The sequence below is a fragment of the Aplysia californica genome, unplaced genomic scaffold, assembly GCF_000002075.1.
Source record: "Aplysia californica isolate F4 #8 unplaced genomic scaffold, AplCal3.0 scaffold00291, whole genome shotgun sequence".
Classification (NCBI taxonomy): Eukaryota; Metazoa; Mollusca; class Gastropoda; order Aplysiida; family Aplysiidae; genus Aplysia; species Aplysia californica.
The window spans coordinates 362069-369248 of record NW_004797561.1 but is presented as its reverse complement, the minus strand read 5'-3'; positions in this window follow the sequence as shown (position 1 = coordinate 369248).

Sequence of the window (7180 nt, the reverse complement as noted above, 5' to 3'; positions counted from 1 at the left end):
CATCTTATTGCATTGTTTACTGTGACACGACATATTCAGAGAGAGACACATGCCAAATGCCTACTGGGCCCAAAAACTAAAACATCTACGCATCTAACATAATGTTAAAGAGTTTGAATACAATCAAGATAGTCTGAAGAAATATGAATACTTGACCAATGACATGACGCTGTCCCGTGCAGATCAAGTCTAGAATCAGTTACAACATTGTACAGGCTACACACATCCACACGACATGGAAATGACGTATTTAAATGTGACAGGCTCGTCTTTGCAAGAATTGCTCTTTTTGGTCACTATAAGTCATCTTAATTTTTACTTCTGATTCCCTTAAATTAAGAAATATTCTACTCAGTACGGTACTAAAAGGGACACGACTGGCCCAGGATTTTGAGAGTGGAACATGGAGTAAGTTTCAAGTTGTGGAAAGTAAAAAACTAATGTTTGCGTCGGTAGTCTTGTGGTTAGGCTACAGGACTTGTAAACGTGAGGTTGCGGGTTCGTGGGGATCGAGCCTCTGGCCCGACGTTGTTTCTCAGGAAATTGAGATTGTATCAGAATTTGATGTTTTGCCGAGCGTGAATGTGCGCTCTTTATCGACAAATTTCAACATTTTCTTGTCAACTCTGTCATGATCTTGGAGGTGGGGAGTTTAAGGAGGTACATGTAAATTATAAGGGATGGAGAAATGTGGTTTTGAAAGATTTTTGTAAGTTGAAAATTTGAGGTAACGTGTGACGTCCCTCAAACCATTTTGTTTTTACGTCTATTAGTAACATAAGTGTCAATTCTGACCTTGTATTTTTGGGGGGAAGAGGTGAAGCGAGGGTAAAAATCTTCAAGAGCAATTGAAAGCATTTTGCGTTGAAAGATGAGTAAGTACTAATTATCTGGTGAAAGATCGGGGCATTCGTGAGTTGGAAACAAGGCTGCGTCGAGATGTAATTTCGTGAATTTTGTTCCTCAGTATGTTCTCAATTTTTTCTGGTTAAGATTGAAACTTTCGTGCGTTGAGACCGGGGGGGGGGGGGGGGATATTGCACATCTACGGGATGTAATTTCTTAAATTTTGTTTCTCGGTATATCATGTCTTTTTTTTCGGCGCTACCGGAACTAGTTGTGAAATGTGGACGCAGTAATAGCAAATCTGATAGATTTTAGGTGAAATAAAAAAAATGTCAATACTTATTGGGAGTTTTTTTTTTGGTTTAGTTTTAGTAGAGGTTTTACGGCGCTCGCAACTGCATAAGGTCATATGAGCGCCAAGGTGTGGATGTCAACAGAGAAGTCCTTATAGGGAATCGGGCTTGGTCTGCTCACCTCTCTAGCTTTAACAGCACAAAGTCTGCTTCGACAAACAAGGCACCCGGGAAATAACAGTTCACAAGAGTGTGACAAACATACAAAAGAAGTAGAGGAAAATGACGATGGTAAGGATTAGGAAAGAAAAAGCAGCAGTTCCCTGTTGCAGTTCAGGCACAGTTATGAGCATGATATTGAAGGCTCAGCCCATTTACAATTCTACTGTGCATAAGATCATGTTAATGTCCCCCCGGGGGATGGTCTAAAGACAGTTCAGTCAGTAGCACCGCCCGGGGGGTTTTGAGTGGGTTTATTTTTAGTTTTAGTAAGAGTTTTACGGCACTTTCAACACAATAAAGTTATATAGTATGTGCCGAAGATTAGAGGCGTTACAAGAGAGTAACAAACTTTTAAAAATGAGAGATCAGAACGATAGATGTTTGATAGGAAAGAAGGAGCAAACTACACCAGAGCACCCACCAACCACCCACGTACTTATTGTGGAGATGAAAATTAGTTGTAAGGTCAAATAATGGTTGGTGTGGGGTTTTTTGTGGGGGGTTTTTGTGCAGCAGACGAAAGTCGAAAGTTGGCCTAATTTCTTTGTGTTCTCGAAAGGTCTGGATGCGAATAAGAGAACATTATGGTCGAAGTTTTGGGGTCAAATATGATTGGGTGTGCAAAACGCCTGTTTTCTTTGTTGCCTTGAAGAGTCCGGATGGGAATAAATATCGGCTCGTTTTGTAGCAGATATCAAACGTGACTGGAACTCACCAAGAGATTTCTCTCTCTCTCTTTCTCTCTTTCTTTCTTTCTCGTTGTCTATCTAGCATTCCCTCAGAGGTGTTTTGCGTTGTTTTTGTAAAAATTCACTTTGTATGTAACTTCGGAATTATTGTTGTTGTTGTTATTATTATTATTATTATTATTATTATTATTATTATTATTATTATTATTATTGTTGTTGTTGTTATTGTTATTGTTATTTTGCTCTAGGCGTACACACTCACAGAGGTAGCTAAGATATATTTACTGTTCCGCGTGTTTTGTTTTGTTTGTTTGTTTTGGATATTTTAATTTTTATATATGTTTTCTTTGTCAGAGAGAGGAAACAGCAAGTCCTTCGAGGGCTTTTCCATTGCCGTTGTATAGGAGCGAAGAGATTTCTTATCTTTTGAGGGAGGATGGAATATTTACCATACCGCTAATCCCCGGTAATAATTGGGATTCGAATAGACACACATTTGAGCAAAATTGTATCATGTTGTGAAGAAGGTGTATTACAATCTAATAATCCTTTAAAAATGTTGAGAAAAATGAAACAAAAATAAGAGCGACCTATGACTATCAGCAATGAGATTTTTAATTTTAAGATTTTTATCATACAAATCCAGAAAAAAATAGTTATTTCTCCTTTTATTTTGGTAAGAACATACCAAAAAATTTACACAATATCAAAATGGATATAAAAGGAATTTGTTTAAGGAAAGTAAGCCATTTTATGTTGGAAAAAGACTCCCAAGAATTTTATGTAACCGTTATACGATTATTACTTGTAAGACAAGAAATAATATCCGTGTAGCAGAATATGAAATAAGAAAATAAACTTTAATTTTTAAGAATTAATTTAAAGATTTTTTTTTGTGTGATTGTGAATACATGTAATTTTATTTTTTTGGTCAGACAAATCAAGAAAAAATTGTAGTTCTCCCTACTTTTATTGTGTAAGAAAAATCCACGTAATATAAAAGTGGACGTATTAGAAATTCTGTGCCGGAGTGAAGAGATAGCGTGCGTTTTTCTACCGGCAAGTGAAATATTCGCCTTACCGGTAGTTCCAGGACATGATAAGGATCCAAGGGAAAACGTGGTTTTTTTTTTAATCACTCAATATCAGTTCGTCTATACAGGAGAGACATTGTGGCGGTTTTCAACATGCCCCTTGCTGTAAAATACCACCCCCCCCAAAAAAAAAACTCCTCGACAATCGGGCTTCTGGTGCTTGGATGTGGACTAGAAAAAAAATGGCTGAATCTTTCTTATCTTGTTGTTTGGAAACAGTCCTAAAATCAGATTTTGCGAAAAAAAAATCTAGAACAAGAGAGACATATCATGACTGTCACCAATAAGATTTTAAAGGGAAAAACTACCCAAGGAATTGTATGCTGTATCAATGTTAAGACAGGACGGAGCGTTCGTATTCTAACAGAATATGAAATAAAAAAATAAATTGTTTAAAAAACAATATACCTGGGTTGTTTATTTTTTAGTTTTGTTTTGTTTTTTCTATTGTGTTCTGTTAATGTCCGCTTTTTTTCTCGTTGCATGGGTATTGCTGTTTCGTGTTGAGAAGCGAGGAGGTGGCGTAGTGTCTGACCTCTGCCACAGAATTTGAAGAACAACAAAATAAAAATCCACAAAAAACACACTTTCACAAAAAACAGACAAAATCAACCCAATACTATAACAACAACAACAACAACAACAACAACAACAACAACAACAACAACAACAACAACAACAACAACAATTATCACTACACTATATCTAAGACAGCGAAAATAACCAAAGAAACTACAAAAACGCACTGCTTTAGTATTCATTTTTTATCTTTATTTTCGTGCACACGTGCAGACCATTATATTGAAATGTACGACATACATCTATCAGATTTTATTTGACATCAAGATATGGATGTACTTTAAATGTGCATGGAAAAACAAACAAACCCACAATTCTGACAACAAAACAGGTGACTGAAAAAAAGACAGCATGTGGAATACTTCTACCCAGATTTTAATGTGACACCAAGATATGGATGGATGGATGGATGGATGGATGGATGGATGGTTGGACAGGTTTTTGGGTTTTTGAAAAAAATGTTTCTATCTTTATTTCTCACATCGAGACGGGTATTTCATTTCACACACACACACACACACACACACACACACACACACACACACACATACACACACAAACACAAACACACACACACACACACAGATACACATACACGCGCGCACGCGCATCATACATAGAATTATTGTAATTTATAAGCATCAAGGCGTATAGATACAACTGTTTTAGTTTTAAATGTGAACAGAAATTAAGTTCAACTCTGTCAAAAAAAGTGACACAATGTTTGCAAAATTAAAACAAATTAAAGATTAAAAAATTAAATACACTTCTCACACCAAGCCAACTCTTTTCACACAACTAACAGTTTCTAGAACTTTCTTCTTGTTTCTTGTAGTAGTAGGGGAATCTCTTCTTCTTCTTCTTCTTCTTCTTCTTAGGTAGTGTAGCAGAGGACACATTATGGTCTGAATTCCCTGCTGAGGCTCAGTTACCAGTCGGTTTAATTCGTCCGTGTTCAAAGTAATGCCTTTCTTCTGCGGCACCAGAAGTTCCTTTGAATTTTTATAAAACCATCTTAAGTTGATTTTTGTTTCACCTTCAAATTCAGTCACAGAAATATATGTCTCTCATTAAGTAAGTGCAACAGATCAGCCATTGTGAATGTCTGGTGAACGAGAAAGAATCAAGATGATACAGAAGTTGACTCCATGACAAAGACTTTCAGCACCGCCCAGACAGAAACAGCAAACGAGCTCCTTGGGAAACATCGTGTGAAAAAGAAACCTTGTGTCACAGGCGACATCCTTGACCTATGTGACAAACGAAGAGCTCTGAAGAACAAGAAAAAGGAACCCGAAGGTGCAAAAGAGTACAGGGACACGAATCTGCAAGTGAAAAAAGGAATGAGAGAAACTAGGGAGAAGTGGGTGAAGAACAGTGGGAAGAAATAGAAGACAGCCTGAATTAAAACAACCGTAAAAAAGCTTACCAAATCATCAAATCAAAGATCTCCCAAGTACCAAACAAGGGCGGACCACATCAATACAAAGTAAAGAAGGGAAATGTTTAACGGGGGAACAAGAGTTCAGAACCGGTTGACAGAATATTGCTCTGAACTGTACACACACAAAACCACAGGAGATCAAAGAGTGCCCAATGTCTCCCAATCACAAGACAATGACAAAAGCAGTATCTTAATAGAAGAGATAGTGGCAGCTTTCTCATCACTGAAGACAGGGAAATCAGCTGGAATAGAAAACATCACAGCAGAAATAGTTCAAGCAGGTGGAGACTCGGTGATAGACATGCTCTGGATAATCTGCAATGAGATCGGACAGTAGAGCTGGGCAATGAGTCGCTTTAGCAAAATCCGGATAATATGTTAGTGCACCTCTTCGACAAATAATATGATATGAACCGCTTCTGCAAACGGGTTAGAATAACTTTGACAAACGGGTTAGCATCACTTCAACAAATGGGTGCACTGACTTCGGCAAGCGGGTCAGGAAAGAGAGTTAAGAGTCTGAATTCGGATAATGTACTTATTGAGGATTATCCGATTGTCCTGATATTTATCCGGATTTCGCCCACCTCTATCGGGGAGACAGTCATTGATTATCACCCTTCCCAAATAAGGCAATTTTCAACAATGCCAAAACTATTGTACTATACTATTAGCCTGATTAGCGATCCTAGTAAAGTAATGATTAAAGTCATTCTCAACAGACTGAAGCCGCAAGCAGAGAAAATCATAGCAGAAGAAGAGGCATGCTTCAGGACGGGGTGCAGCATGACAGAACAAATATTCAACCTGAGAATCATCATGGAAGAGTACCTCCAATACCAACAGGAGCTCACCACGTATTAGTGGACTTTAAAAAGGCTTTTGAAAGTGTGTGGAAGGAGGCTTTGCGGGCACCCATGGACTTATACAACATCAACTCCAACTTGATCAAAGCCATAGAAAAGCTATACGACAAAGCTTGGAGAGCAGTTTTATCAACAACAATATTGGGGAATGGTTCCGAACAACTGTGGGAGAACGCCAGGGGTTGCTTGCTCTCACCCACTCTTTTCAACATTTTCTTTGAGAGAATTATGACAGATGCTCTCGAAGATCACGAAGGAACAGTCAGCTTTGGGGGCAGAACGATTAATAACTTACGTTTTACAGACGACACAGAAGGCCTTGCGGGACAAGAGCAAAAATTAGTCAGCTTAATAGACCGTCTTGAAAAGACCTCCACAGCATGGAAATCAGCACTGGGAAGACCAAACTGATGTCTAACAGCAACAAGAACATCACAGTGGACATCCAGGTCAACAATCAGAGACTTGAGACTGTACGCAGCTTCAAATACCTGGTTGCAATAATGACAGACGAAGGATCAACTCCAGAAATAATCTCCAGAGTAGCGCAAATTTCAGCAGCAATGACCAAGTTGAAAACCATCTGGAACGACAGAAATATCACCTTTCAGATCAAATATCAGATTGATTCGTTCTCTGGTCATGTCATTAGTGTTGTATGCATGTGAATCCTGGACCTTGAATGCAGACCTTGAAAGAAGGATCAAAGCTGTTGAAATGAGATGCTTCCGAAAAATCCTTGGTATCTCAAACAAAGATCACATCAGAAATGATGAAGTCAAACAACTGATCAAAAAAGTAAATTGGACCATATGCTGACCTTCTCACTCTGGTCAAGAAACACAAACTGCATTGGTATGGACCCATCACCCGTTCATACGGCCTTGCAAGATGATCCTGCAAGGCAGCGTCCACGGAAAAAGTAGCAGAGGCAGACCGAAGAAGAGTTGGGAGGACAGGATCAAGGAATGGACACGCCTCGAACTCAAAGACACGCTCAGAAAAGCTGAAGATCGGAATGAGTGGAGGAAGCTGGTGGCCAAATCTTCAAAAGTGCCCCGACGGACATCCAGTCTACAGGATAGGTGAAGGTGGAGGTGAAGGTGACGGAGAAGAGTATTATTATTATTATTATCATTACTATTAT